The sequence below is a fragment of the Bos javanicus genome, chromosome 2, assembly GCF_032452875.1.
Source record: "Bos javanicus breed banteng chromosome 2, ARS-OSU_banteng_1.0, whole genome shotgun sequence".
Taxonomy (NCBI): domain Eukaryota; kingdom Metazoa; phylum Chordata; class Mammalia; order Artiodactyla; family Bovidae; genus Bos; species Bos javanicus.
The window spans coordinates 123,850,693-123,865,401 of record NC_083869.1 but is presented as its reverse complement, the minus strand read 5'-3'; positions in this window follow the sequence as shown (position 1 = coordinate 123,865,401).

Sequence of the window (14,709 nt, the reverse complement as noted above, 5' to 3'; positions counted from 1 at the left end):
AGGGTAGGAGACCAGGGACGTGGAATAGATGGACCAGGAAGGGTACGAGACCCCCCTGGTTCAGACTCACAACCTGGAATCAGTTGGGCTGGAGAACAGCAGCAAAGAAGGTAGATCTGAGGAGGCTGGAAGGTAAGATCCTAGGAAGCACCTGCTTCTCCTTTCAATTTAATTTTATAATTACAGAGTATTCACTGTGTGGCACATGTGGTTTCATTTAATTCATGTTAGTTACGCAAGAAAGAAAGCAACATTATCACCGTTTTACAACCACATCAACGCAGCCTCAGAGAGGTGGAGGGACTTGCCCAAGCTCTCTCAGTTGGGGAGAGGACAGAAGTGAGGTTTGAAATAAACTCGGTCTGCTATAAAACCCTTATTCATTCCTCAGCAAACAATCCAATCCCTGACTCTGAATGCAATGGAAACAGGGCTGAACTTGGCCAGAATGAGTGGGCAGGGTGGGCACAGCAAGGTGAGTCCCTTTTTTTTGCCACTTGACTTTTGTGCAAATACAGCATTCAATTAGGATGACTTGGAAGCCTATTTCTGAGAGAAGGGGTAATATACACTGGCTGACATCTTATGGGTGGCAGTGACTCTAAGTTGTTCAGGGGACGAGTGGTGTGGGAAATCCTCTGGTCAGTTACTCGAAGGAAAATGGTGTATGGGTCACACTTGGCCTTTAGGCCAGGAATCATAAATACTGACTCACCTACCAGATGTATCTGGGACATCAAGTACCTTCTCTCCCTTGAGGTCATATGATTCCTTGAATAGATGAGAGCCACTAGTTGATCATTTATTGAACTCATTCAACAAATATCTATTGAGCACCTACTAGGTGCTGGGCACAGGGAATCCTGCAAAGTGGGCAATGACAAAGATAGGCTGGCTGGACTCCAGCGTATCCTCTGTGGGTTGCTGCTTGTCACCACATGAGACCTCTCCATTCACACTCTGGCCCCTCCCACTGCTCACTTTCAGATGCCACCTGCCCCCTGCTCCACTCCATCATTTGCTGGTCCTTGGTCTTAGAGCTGGGGCTGGGGATGGGAGGAGGGAAACAACATGGGAGACAAATCACAGAGCCAGTGTGGAGATTTTCTTCCTGCTTCTTCCTCTAAGAAATGACAAGTTTAACTCAAATTAATTCAAGCTCAGTTTACACCTGAAGAAGAAAAAGGAGCTGGTTAGACTCAATTTCTTGGTCAGCTTTTCAAGCCTGTACTAACCTATTCATCAGCTTAGTTCATCAGAAGAAAACATGCTTCTTCAGGAGTTTTCTAACTGAAAATAATGCCTCATTAAGTTAAACATATTAGTCTGAGAACAGTATTGATGTCAGACAGACTAATGAATGTCATTATAGGGAATGCACACTGGTCCTCGAGGAGCCTGACTAGCCAATAGAAACTCCCCGAAAATTCCACTCAGCTATTGTCCCATGGATGTGGAATCTTGAGGAAGGGAGGGAGGGAAACAGGAAAGGAATTGGCATGGATCTGTGGTCATCCTGGGGAGCAGGGCCGTGATGAATCCCAACACCTTTGAATGCTGTGAAGGGCACATGACCAAGGGAGGCACCAAGTGTAAAGTCACTTATTGTTGAGTCCAAAGGGAAACACATTGGGTTTAGCTTCTCCCTTATAGCAGAAGGGATACGAAGGGTAAGAGCTCAGGCATCGGAGCCCTGGGTCCTGATCCGATGTCTCCTCATCACAGTGGATGTGGTTTGGTTCCAGCTCATGTTTAAAAACTGAGCCGATGCTGTGCAAACTTTCACATTTATTATATTCATGCAACTCTCACAGGATGCTACAGAAGCTGAGGCTCAGAGGGATTAAGGGGTTTCCCAAGGTCACCAGTGGGGGGATGGGAGAGCTGAGGCCGAGGGTCAGTCTGGCTGACTCTGATGGAGGCTTCCTCTCCCAGCCCACCTGACCTTTCCCTTCTGTTGGTCTGTCTTCAAAGCCCTCCAGAGTCCATTATCCAAGACCCTGCAATCCCTTCATTACAGCTGCTTGGGACTCCTCTGATCTGGGGCTGGTGTCCCCCCTCACGGAGTGAGCACAGCTGTTTGCAGAAGGGTGTGAGTTCCCCTCACTGTGGACATCTGCTCTTTCACAAGATGGGCTCGGAGAATTCTGGCTGAGTGTATGGCTGCAACTTAATTGCAGGTTAGGGATATTTTATAATGCTAAATGGAACAAATTCTGGGTGAAATGCTATGTTTAACTCCACTGTAATTGTTTCTGCATTTATTTATCTGATGTTCACATCTCCCATAAGTTCTTTGGCGGCAGGTTCTATCACCATCTTCCCCATTGTCTATTCTTCTGTGCCTGGCATATGCAGTGGCACATTTTAAGTATTTGTTAAGTGGCTGAACAAAGGGTGCCCTGAAAGGGGGAAATGAATTCTACCAGTTCAATTACGGTTTCTTTAGGCAGAGGGGAAATACCTGTGGAGTCTTAGGAACAAAGATGATGGTGAAGGGATGATTGAGAAGAATCCAGGCAGTGGAGTAAACACTGGCAAGGCTGCCAAATCCAATAGCTCTGGAGTGAGAGATGTGGTGTATTAGTTAGCTAGTGCTGCATGACAAACCACTCCCGAAATTACTGGCTTAAAATAATGAGCATGTATTTAGCTCAGGAATGTGAAGGTGAGCTGGATGCTCCTCTTGATGGAGTGGGTCTGCTTGATCTTGGTTGAGTTTACTCATGTACCTGCCGTCAGCTGTGGACTGGCTAGGGCGGGGTCTCTGGTTTAGCAAGGCCTCAGCTGGGATGGCTCGTTTCTGTTTCATATGGCCTCATCTGACAGTGGGCCTGTCCCTATCTTCATGGTGGAGATAGAAATTCAAAAGAGAAAGGGAAAGCATGCAAAGCTGTTTCGAGACATGGGTTGGCAGATTGACCATATACTTTTATTTTCCATCTTCTTCATGCTCTGTGTTGGAGGCCGGTGTTCTCCAGGAAGGGATAGCTAATTCCTAGAAATAACAAGTGACTCACTTGTGAGCATGACTTTGGTGTACAAACCAACCAACCCACCCAGAGCCCCAAGCACCCCTACCTAACTCTCACACACCATGTCAACATTCTTCCTGCCCTAAATCACCCTGGGCCAGGTACAAGCAACCAGGGACACCACTATTGCCCAGAGCTGCCTGAATTATTTAAATTATCCCATCCTAAGCGTCCTCAGTGTTTCTACCTTATCGTGCCCATTCTTTCCCATTAAAGCCCCCAGATGGGCTCTGGGCCTTGGCTTCTTCTCCTTCTGCCTCCCGCCTCATCTTGGCACCTCCCCACATGGCCCTGTATGCTGTACTGTGCCTCCTGTCTCTAGGGACCTCTGCCTATAAACTTCCTCCTTTACAACAATTGTTTGCCCTCGTATCTTACCAAACCTGGTTAGAACAAAACCCGAGTGTGTTAGTTTCAGGTGTATAGCAAAGTGATTCAGTTTTATGTATATAATACATTTACTTTTTAATGTATGTGTGTATATATATATATATATATACACATGTATGTATATACCTATATGTATATAATTATTACGATTATTTTTCATTATAGATTATTTTAAGATATTGGATGTAGTTCCCTGTGCTATACAGTATATCCTTGTTGCTTATCTACTTTATGTATAGTAGTTTGTATCTGTTAATTCCATACTCCTAATTTATCCCGCACATAGCACGGGTGGCTGCGACGGCGCACATAGCACGGCCGAGAGGAGCTACCCCACGTCCGAGGTCAGGGGCAGCGGCCGAGAGTGCCAGGCTGCGACAGCGCAGGAGCAGCCGGGAAGAGCTACCCCATGCCCGAGGCCAGGGGTGGCGGCCGAGAGAAGCAACCCCATGTCTAAGGAGCGGCGACTGTGTGGGCACAGGAGGGCCTAGAGGAGCTATTCCACGTTCAAGGTCAGGAGGGGCGGCGGTGAGGAGATACCCCTCATCCAAGGTAAGGAGCAGTGGCTGTACTTTGCTGGAGCAGCTGTGAAGAGATACCCCATGTCCAAGGTAAGAGAAACCCAAGTAAGACGGTAGGTGTTACAAGAGGGCATCAGAAGGCAGACACACTGAAACCATACTCACAGAAAACTAGTCAATCTAATCACACTAAGACCACAGCCTTGTCTAACTCAATGAAACTAAGCCATGCCCATGGGGCCACCCAAAACGGGCGGGTCATGGTGAAGAGGTCTGACAGAATGTGGTCCACTGGAGAAGGGAATGGCAAACCGCTTCAGTATTCTTGCCTTGAGAACCCCATGAACAATATGAAAAGTCAAAATGATAGGATACTGAAAGAGGAACTCCCCAGGTCAGTAGGTGCCCAATATGCTACTGGAGATCAGTGGAGAAATAACTCCAGAAAGAATGAAGGGATGGAGCCAAAGCAAAAAGAATACCCAGCTGTGGATGTGACTGGTGATAGAAGCAAGGTCTGATGCTGTAAAGAGCAATATTGCATAGGAACCTGGAATGTCAAGTCCATGAATCAAGGCAAATTGGAAGTGATCAGGAGATGGCAAGAGTGAATGTCGACATTCTAGGAATCAGTGAACTAAAATGGACTGGAATGGGTGAATTTAACTCAGATGACCATTATATCTACTATTGTTGGCAGGAATCCCTCAGAAGAAATGGAGTAGCCTTCATGGTCAACAAAAGAGTCTGAAATGCAGTACTTGGATGCAATCTCAAAAATGGCAGAATGATCTTTGTTCATTTCCAAGGCAAACCATTCAATATCATAGTAATCCAAGTCTATGCCCCAACCAGTAACGCTGAAGAAGCTGAAGTTGAACAGTTCTATGAAGACCTACAAGACCTTTTAGAACTAACACCCCAAAAGATGTCCTTTTCATTATAGGGGACTGGAATGCAAAAGTAGGAAGTCAAGAAACACCTGGAGTAACAGGCAAATTTGGCCTTGGAATACAGAATGAAGCAGGGCAAAGACTAATAGAGTTTTGCCAAGAAAATGCACTGGTCATAGCAAACACCCTCTTCCAACAACACAAGAGAAGACTCTACACATGGACATCACCAGATGGTCAACACTGAAATCAGATTGATTATATTCTTTGCAGCCAAAGATGGAGAAGCTCTATACAGTCAACAAAAACAAGACCAGGAGCTGACTGTGGCTCAGATCATGAACTCCTTATTGCCAAATTCAGACTGAAATTGAAGAAAGTAGGGAACACCACTAGAGCATTCAGGTATGACCTAAATCAAATCCCTTATGATTATACAGTGGAAGTGAGAAATAGATTTAAGGGACTAGATCTGATAGAGTACCTGATGAACTATGGACAGAGGTTCGTGACATTGTACAGGAGACAGGGATCAAGACCATCCCCATGGAAAAGAAATGCAAAAAAGCAAAATGGCTGTCTGGGGAGGCCTTACAAATAGCTGTGAAAAGAAGAGAAGCGAAAAACAAAGGAGAAAAGGAAAGATATAAGCATCTGAATGCAGAGTTCCAAAGAACAGCAAGAAGAGATAAGAAAGCTTTCCTCAGCGATTAGTGCAAAGAAATAGAGGAAAACAACAGAATGGGAAAGACTAGAGATCTCTTCAAGAAAATTAGAGATACCAAGGGAACATTTCATGCAAAGATGGGCTCAATAAAGGACAGAAATGGTATGGACCTAACAGAAGCAGAAGATATTAAAAAGAGGTGGCAGGAATACATAGAAGAACTGTACAAAAAAGATCTTCATGACCCAGATAATCATGATGGTGTCATCACTGACCTAGAGCCAGACATCCTGGAATGTGAAGTCAAGTGGGCCTTAGAAAGCATCACTACGAACAAAGCTAGTGGAGGTGATGGAATTCCAGTTGAGCTATTTCAAATCCTGAAAGATGATGCTGTGAAAGTGCTGCACTCAACACGCCAGCAAATTTGGAAAACTCAGCAGTGGCCACAGGACTGGAAAAGGTCAGTTTTACTTTCAATTCCAAAGAAAGGCAATGCCAAAGAATGCTCAAACTACTGCACAATTGCACTCATCTCACATACGACTGAAGCAACTTAGCAGCAGCAGCAGCAGCACACGCTGGTAAAGTAATGCTGAAAATTCTCCAAGCCAGACTTCACCAGTACATGAACCGTGAACTTCCAGATGTTCAAGCTGGTTTTAGAAAAGGCAGAGGAACCAGGGATCAAATTGCCAATTGGACTGCAAGGAGCTCCAACCAGTCCATTCTGAAGGAGATCAGCCCTGGGATTTCTTTAGAAGGAATGATGCTAAAGCTGAAACTCCAGTACTTTGGCCACCTCATGTGAAGAGTTGACTCATTGGAAAAGACTCTGATGCTGGGAGGGATTGGGGGCAGGAGGAGAAGGGGACAACAGAGGATGAGATGGCTGGATGGCATCACTGACTCGATGGACGTGAGTCTGAGTGAACTCCGGGAGTTGGTGATGGACAGGGAGGCCTGGCGTGCTGTGATTCATGGGGTCGCAAAGAGTCGGACACAAGTGAGCAACTGAACTGAACTGAATTTATCTCTCCCACTCCTTTTCCCCTTTGGTGACCATAATTTTGGTTTCTACGTCTGTGAGTCTGTTTTGTGTATAGATCCATTTGTGTTATTATTCTGGCCAACAGGCCTGTGAAAAGATGCTCAATCTTGGGTTCATTGTAACACAGCTGGTAGAGCAAGCAGGGTGGTTTGACTCTACATGGAGATGCTGTGCCTTCAGGCTGCTCTCTGCTTACTAAGCAGACCCCATAGACAGAGGCCACTGCCTGGAGAGGCACAGCTGGCTGTTGGGGGCATGGGGCTCGATGGCGGCTGAGTCTCGTTGTTTCTGTGGGGTGTAGCTGTGATTTCCCAACTGAAAGTTGTGGAGGTCAAAAATTTGAGTCCTCCCCGAGCTGCCAGTGGGCTAGAGTTTCAGGTGTTTGGGACAGAACACCTGGGGGGTGTGGAGATAATTAGCTACTACCATTTCCTCATGAGGTCCCTCTGAAGGGGACAAGGAGTGACCACCCTCCTGTTGCCATGACCTGCTGACCAGTCAGGACTTACAGGTGTGGGGTCATCTGAGTCATTCAGTGAATGAATCTAGTGCCCAGGACATGGTGTGCTCCTAGGGACACTCCATAAACCATTTCCCCTTTTCCAGTGGAGCTTCACAGTCACATTTACGCTTGTTTTTTTTGAGAAGTGGGGGAGTGCACGTTTGCTACATGTCAAGGGCTGTTTGTGGGTGCTTTGCATTCCTGCTCCTCCTCCTTCGGTATCGTGACAGCCCGCAAACCTTGCGGCTCAGGCTGCACGCTTCTCTGCGGTCCTCTGCTTGCTGCCGTTGCCACTTGTCTTCTGCTCCGCATGGTGGACATGGGGGCCACTCCCTGGAGACCAGTGGTTCGGTGTTTAATACAAGAGGGAGAGGAGAGGAGTATCCAGTCCTGGATCCCCTCAAACCCCCTGGTTATATAGCTCAGTTAAGAAAAAAATAACCTGTAAAGCATCTAATCAATGTGCAAGGGTTGTCTGAAGTGCTGCATGTCAGTATCAGTCAGTTCCACACGCAAAGGAAAAGAACTTGATGAAGAGAGCTGATGGCACTGGCGCTCACTTGGCTGTAAGCCCCACCCGCTCCCAGCTTGAGTGGGATGCCCTAGAAAGGGAGGCCACTGCTCACAGCAGAGGCCACTGGGGATCACCTGCAGCCTGGCTGGCAAATACCCTAAGGAAAAAGGGAAAAAGGAAAACTATGCTCAGGGACAGATAGAGAAAAAAGGAAAAAAAAAAGTACACCCCTAGAGGTACAAGGCAGATTTTGTTAAAAAAAAAAATCTTTATTTAAGGGAGCGAGAAGAGGAGACAAAAGGACAGGTTCAGACCAAGAGAGAGAAAGGTCTGGAGGAAGGTCCGCAGGCCCCTCCCTCTTCTTCCCCTCTTTCCTGCTCATCGTCAGACAGAAACTATAAACCATGGGCACATGTGGTTAAAAGCCTAAGACAGAGGGAAAAAATAGATATAGATTTCCCTGCTAGATATAGGGGGAAAAAGTAGCTAATTAAAATGTACATATAACATAAGATATACATATAATACAAAAATATAATACATAAAACATACATATAATTTATATACATATAAATACACATATAAATATGCATAATTACACACTATGCATAATTATGCAAAATATACATATAATAAAAATATACTAGTTTTATATATATATCTATATATATCTATATCTATATATATCTATCTAGGGCTTCCCTAGTGGCTCAGATGGTAAAGAATCTGCCTGCAATGCAGGAGACCTAGGTTCGATCCCTGGGTCAGGAAGATCCCCTGGAGAAGGAAACAGCAACCCACTCCAGTATTCTTGCCTGGAGAATTCCACGAACAGAGGGGCTTGGTGGGCATGGGGTCGCAAAGAGCTGGACACAATCGAGCAACTAACACTTTCACTTTTTTCATATATATTTGTATATATATGTGTGTGTGTCATAAATTTTGGTATATAAATGTTAGATTTCCAATAAACCAGTCCTGAATATTCATTGGAAGGACTGACGCTGAAGCTGAAACTCCAATACTTTGGCCACCCGATGCAAAGAACTAACTCATTTGAAAAGACCCTGATGCTAGGAAAGATTGAAGGCAGGAGGAGAAGGGGACGACAGAGGATGAGATGGTTTGATGGCATCACCAACTCAATGGACATGAGTTTGAGTAAACTCTGGGAGTTGGTGATGGACAAGGAGGCCTGGTGTGCTGCAGTCTATGGGGTCACAAAGAGTTGGACATGACTGAGCAACTGAACTGAACTGAAATTAAAATAAAATTCCATAATTTGATCTAGTTGGAATTCTAAAATTTACATACTAAAATTACATGTAACAAATTACATGTATAATAATTATATAACAAATATATATTCAATATTTACGCACTAAAAGAATTTACAGAACAGAAATGTAATAGAGGTGCTGATTGACTTTGTGACTCTATAACCTAGATTCCAAATTAACTTTATTTATTTATTTATTTATTTTTAGCGTTTGTCAAAATGCACTGATTGACAAAACACTTTATCAGTACTGGGGCTCAAATTAGTTATACCTGGGAGTCACACTAAATTGAAACGTGGCACCCCAGCATAATCTTAGGAAATTAACTAAATATCAAGTAGGGAGAAATAGACATGTCTCACTGTAATTGTAGCGTTTCCCTGATAGCTCAGTTGGTAAAGAATCCACCTGCAATGCAGGAGACCCTGGTTTGATTCCTGGATCAGGGAGATCCACTGGAGAAGGGATAGGCTACCCACTCCAGTATTCTTGGGCTTCCCTTGTGGCTCAGCTGGTATAGAATCCACCTGAAATTTGGGAGACCTGAGTTCGATCCCTGTGTTGGGAAGATCCCCTGGAGAAGGGAATGGCTACCCACTCTAGTATTCTGGCCTGGAGAATTCCATGGAGTGTATAGTCCATGGGGTCTCAAAGAGTCGGACACAACTGAGCGACTTTTCACTTTCACTGTAACCTTACCTAAATTTCCCATCATCATAGTACCCATTGTCCTAAGAAATTCCATGCTATGCATAGACACTCCAACACAGTGAATAATAAAATTAAATCTTTGGCTCCCACAAGTGAAATTATATTAAAAAAAATGAGATCCCACAGGCTTTCTCACTCTCCTCCCCAGTTAAAACTGTTAATATGGCCCAATGTAATTTAATACAGGCCCTTTCAAGTATTAAATTGTGTTATATACATCTTAATTAATAAAAAGTGATTATCCCTACTTCTCCATTTGACAGCCCAATTTCACCTGGGGCATGTCATGGGGGATTGTTGCAACTTGAATGCTGTGGTTCCATCCTTTAGGACCCTCCTTGGTGGTTGTTGTTCAGTCCCTCGGTAGTGTCCTACTCTTTGCGACCCATGGACAGCAGCATGCCAGGCTTCCCTGTCCATCACCATCTCCCGGAGCTCGCTCAAACTCATGTTCATTGAGTCAATGATGCCATCATTTCCAATGAGTCAGCTCTTCGCATCAGGTGGCCAAAGTATAGGCACTTCAGCTTCAGCGTCAGTCCTTCCAATGAATACTTAGGTTTGATTTCCTCTAGGATTGACTGGTTTGATCTCCTTGCTGTCCAAGGGACTCTCAAGAGTCTTTTCCAGCACCATAGTTCAAAAGCATCAAGTCGTTGGTGCTCAGCTTTCTTTATGGTCCAACTCTCACATTTGTACATGACTAGTGGAAAAAACATAGATTTGAGTAGATGGATCTTTGTCAGCAAAGTGATGTGTCTGCTTTTTAATATGCTGTCTAGCTTTGTCATAGCTTTTCTTCCAAGAAGCAAGCACCTTTTAATTTCATGGCAGCAGTCACTGTCTGCAGTGATTTTAGAGCCCAAGAAAATAAAGTCTGTCACTGTTTCCATTTTTTCCCCTTCCATTTGCTATGAAATGATAGGACTCAATGACATGATCTTCGTTTCTTTGAATGTTGAGTTTTAAGCCAGCCTTTTCACTCTCCTCTTTCACTTTCATCAAAAAGCTCTTTAATTCTTCTTTGCTTTCTGCCAATATGATGGTATCATCTGCATATCTGAGATTATTGATATTTCTCCCAGAAATCTTGATTCCAGCTTGTGCTTCATCCAGCCCGGCATTTCACGTGATGTGCTCTGCATATAAGTTAAATAAGCCGGGTGACAATATACAGCCTTGATGTACTCCTTTCCCAGTTTGGAACCAATCTGCTCTTCCATGTCTGGTTCTGACTGTTGCTTCTTGACCTGCATACAGGTTTCTCAGGAGGCAGGTAAGGTGGTCTGGTAGTCCCATATCTTAAGAAGTTTCCACAGTTTTTTGTGATCCCTCATGAGATGGCTGGATGGCATCACTGACTCGATGGATGTGAGTCTCAGTGAACTCTGGGAGTTGGTGATGGACAGGGAGGCCTGGCGTGCTGCGATTCATGGGGTCGCAAAGAGTCGGACACAACTGAGCGACTGATCTGATCTGATCTGATACCCAGTATCAAATATTATTAAAATTATTGACTCCCTTTGGCTCAGTGGTAAAGAATATGCCTGCAATACAGGAGACACAGGAGACCCAGATTCGATCCCTGGGTAGGGAAGATCCCCTGAGGACATGGCAACCCACTCCAGTATACTTGCCTGGAGAATCCTATGGACAGAGGAGCCTGGTGGGCTACAGTCCATGGAATCACAGAGTCAGACACGACTGAAGCGACTTAGCACATCCAATCAACAGCCGGTAAATATTTTCCTCCTAAAAATTTGGCTAATACATTCTGTTCAGCACCAATTTCACCAGACTCTCAGCTGTGGTTTGCCTTTATCTTGGAAGAGACACAACTTTTCTAGACCACGCACAGGGTCCCTCGAGCTGTCACAATCTATGCAGACAAGATCTTCACTACATCTACTCTTCTCCAGGAGAAGAGCTGCCATTATATTGATGACATACTCCTTCAAGGAGACTTATTTGACACTTACTAAGGCTTCTCTGGTAGCTCAGACAGTAAAGAATCCACCTGCAATTTAGGAGACCCAGGTGCAATCCTTGGGTTGGGAAGATCCCCTGGAGAAGCGAAAGGCAACCCACTCCATATTCTTACCTGGAGAATTCCATGGACAGAGGAATTTGGAAGCCTACAGTCCGTGGGGTTGCAAAGAGTCAGCACAATTGAGCTACTAACAGTAAGGGCGTTTAAATCCAGCTTCTTTTAGTCATTTTGGGGTTCTGATAACAGCAAATTTTACTTCCAAAATGGATCAACAAGCACTTAGACTTTGGCAGCCTCTTTCCAGGCCTTCTCAGCCTCTTCTCATGCCCTCCACCAAGGATCCCTGGACCACTTATGACAGCCATGTTTGCCCAAAGCTTCCTAATGCAAGAAAATGCTCTCAGCCTTTAGCTACACATGATTAAAACAGCAAATAACTGGCTCCATGCTGGGCTCTCTGGACAGTGGAGACTCTCACAGACCTTGAGCTTGTGACCCTCTGTACCCAGACGTGCATTACACTGGAGCATGGAGACAGAAGCCTCCTTAAGGCTTAAGACTTTGAGACATGGTGGAGCCAAATTTGGGCCCTCTGGCATGTTCCTCCGGCAGAAGGGGTTGGCTTCCCCTGTCAGTCCTGTGCCAAATGCCATGTGTGAGAGGATGTTACCCCTCCCACAGACTCTTTGGCTACTTGGAAATCCCTGTGGGATTCACTGAGTGAGCAGCAATGGAAGTTCATTGATTATGTGAATGGTGCTGATAAACATCATGGGTGATAGAAGTATGGTAAAATGTTGCTCTTTTCCATCCTTTAGCCAGGAAGATCCAGATAAAGGAGGGGACCCAAGAAACAGCACACTTAGCCACACTTCAGGCAATCTCTGCACTGGGTGTCCTGGCCAACAAGCGGCCCCCACTTTCACATTTAATATAAATTGCTGGGCCATGGCCTAAAAATTGGTCTCTTCAAGGTAAAATTCACCTGCTGTGCAGGAGGCACACAGGATGCAGTTTTGATCCCTGGGTCAGGAAGATCCCTTGGAGTAGGAAATGGCAACCCACTCTCCAATATTTTTGCTGGAAAAATCCCATGGACAGAAGAGCCTGGCGGGCTACAGTCCATAGAGCTGCAACAAGTCAGGCACGACTGAGCAAGCGAGAGCTTCAAGGGTAAAATTAAATAAAAACAAACAGAACCAAAATCATGACCCTCGGAAACTTTTGCCTCACAGACACCCAAAATATAAATCAACGTCACACGACTGTCTGTATACTAAGGCCACGGTGCAAGGCCTAACTTAACACTCCTTACTTTCTTTGGGATTACAGATAATACTTGTAGTAACAAAGACATGTATTTTACTTTTCAAAGTGTGCAATACTGGGTGTTGCAAAAGGTATTTAATAGGACTTTCTTGTTCCTGATGAGTCCCAGATAACTGGTTTGATTGAGAGGTGTAATGACCTCAAACAACTTCTTTTCAAATTCTATTCCAACAATGGACCCCTAGATAGGTTTCTATCTTGTCTCAGGTTGTAACCTGTCTTTATGAAGTTTTGATCTTATTCCCATTCCTTAAGGGCTGGAGGCCAGATGGAGGTGCATACTTTCCTGGGACATATTACCCAGAGGTTATGCCACAGGCTGGACAGCTGCTCATCTGATATGGGGCCCCTTTGAACTATTTAAACTTCTACCAAAGAATAAGAACAAAAACACTCTCAAATGAAGTTGTGTATCCTTCTGTTGACTGGATCTTCTTACTACCAGTCTAGGTGTTTTCATTAGTTTACAGTCTGGGGGCTCAAATCCTCAAAGTAAGCCATTGTTTTCATGCAGGAACAGCAAATGCTGAGACCCACATCAACCTGTGGGGGTGTGGTATCCACCTGGACAGGTCACTTCAGTCCCACATCCCAGCTGACAACTCCTTCCAAGAGCTCATCACTGGGGTGACATGCTCCCAGTCAAGGACCTCACTGTTGGAGTGCCTTCAACCCCTGGAGACAACTTTACCCTGGATGATGAGATCTCTGCCCCAGCATTGCCCATACACTCATTGTCTCTCTTAAGGCACATGTTGGACACAGGACATTTTTGCTTTTCTTCCTTTGATATTAGTGATTCTGCTGAGCTTCTGATCTTGCTGTCTGCTTAGCTCACGCCTATGCAAAAGAGTTCATACCTTACATCACTTAAAAACTTAATTCAAAATGGATCACAAATCTAAGTATAAACCCTAAAATGATATAACTTCTAGAAGAAGAGGAGAAAATCTTTTCAACCTTGGGTTAAGCAAAGCTTTCTTAAATATGATTGCCAAAGCATGACCCTTATAAGAAAACACTGGTACATTGAAGTTAATGACAGCTGAAAACATTTATTCTTTGAAAGATAATAAGAGAATTAAAATATAGGTCATGGACTTGAGGAAAATGTTTGCAAAGCATGTATATGATACAATATTTAGATCTAGAATATGTAAAGAACTCTCAAACAACCAATAAGCAATAGGCAAAGGAGTTGAATACTTCATCAAAGAAGATCCACGAATGGCAAATACATAAGTGTGTGAAAAAATGCTGAACATTATGAGTGATTAGGAAAGCTCAAATTAGAACCACAGTGAAATGCCTCTGTAGACCTGGGGTATTACAGTGGCTAAAATTTAAAAGATGGATCATACCAAGTTTTTTCCAGGGTGTGGAATAACTAGAGCTCTCATACATTGCTGGTGGGATGTAAAAAATGGTAGAAGCAGTTTGGAGGACAGTTCAGCAGTTTCTTATAAAGCTAAACATCTACCGTACGGTCTAGCTCGTCCACGCCCAGTTATTCACCCAGTGGGAACCTGAAAGTCCACAGGAACTTTAAATACAACAGCCTCAAACTAGAGACAACCCAAATGCCCTTTGGCAGGTCAATGGATAAACAAATTTGACCTGTCTATATAATGTGATGCTGCTGCTGCTAAGTCGCTTCAGTCGTGTCTGACTCTGTGCGACCCCATGGACTGCAGCCTACCAGGCTACTCCGTCCATGTGATGCTACTCAGCAATAAAATAACTATTGATACATGCAACAACATGGATGGATCTCAAAATAGTTACACTGATGCCAGATATAAAGGAACACGTTGCTCTATGATTTC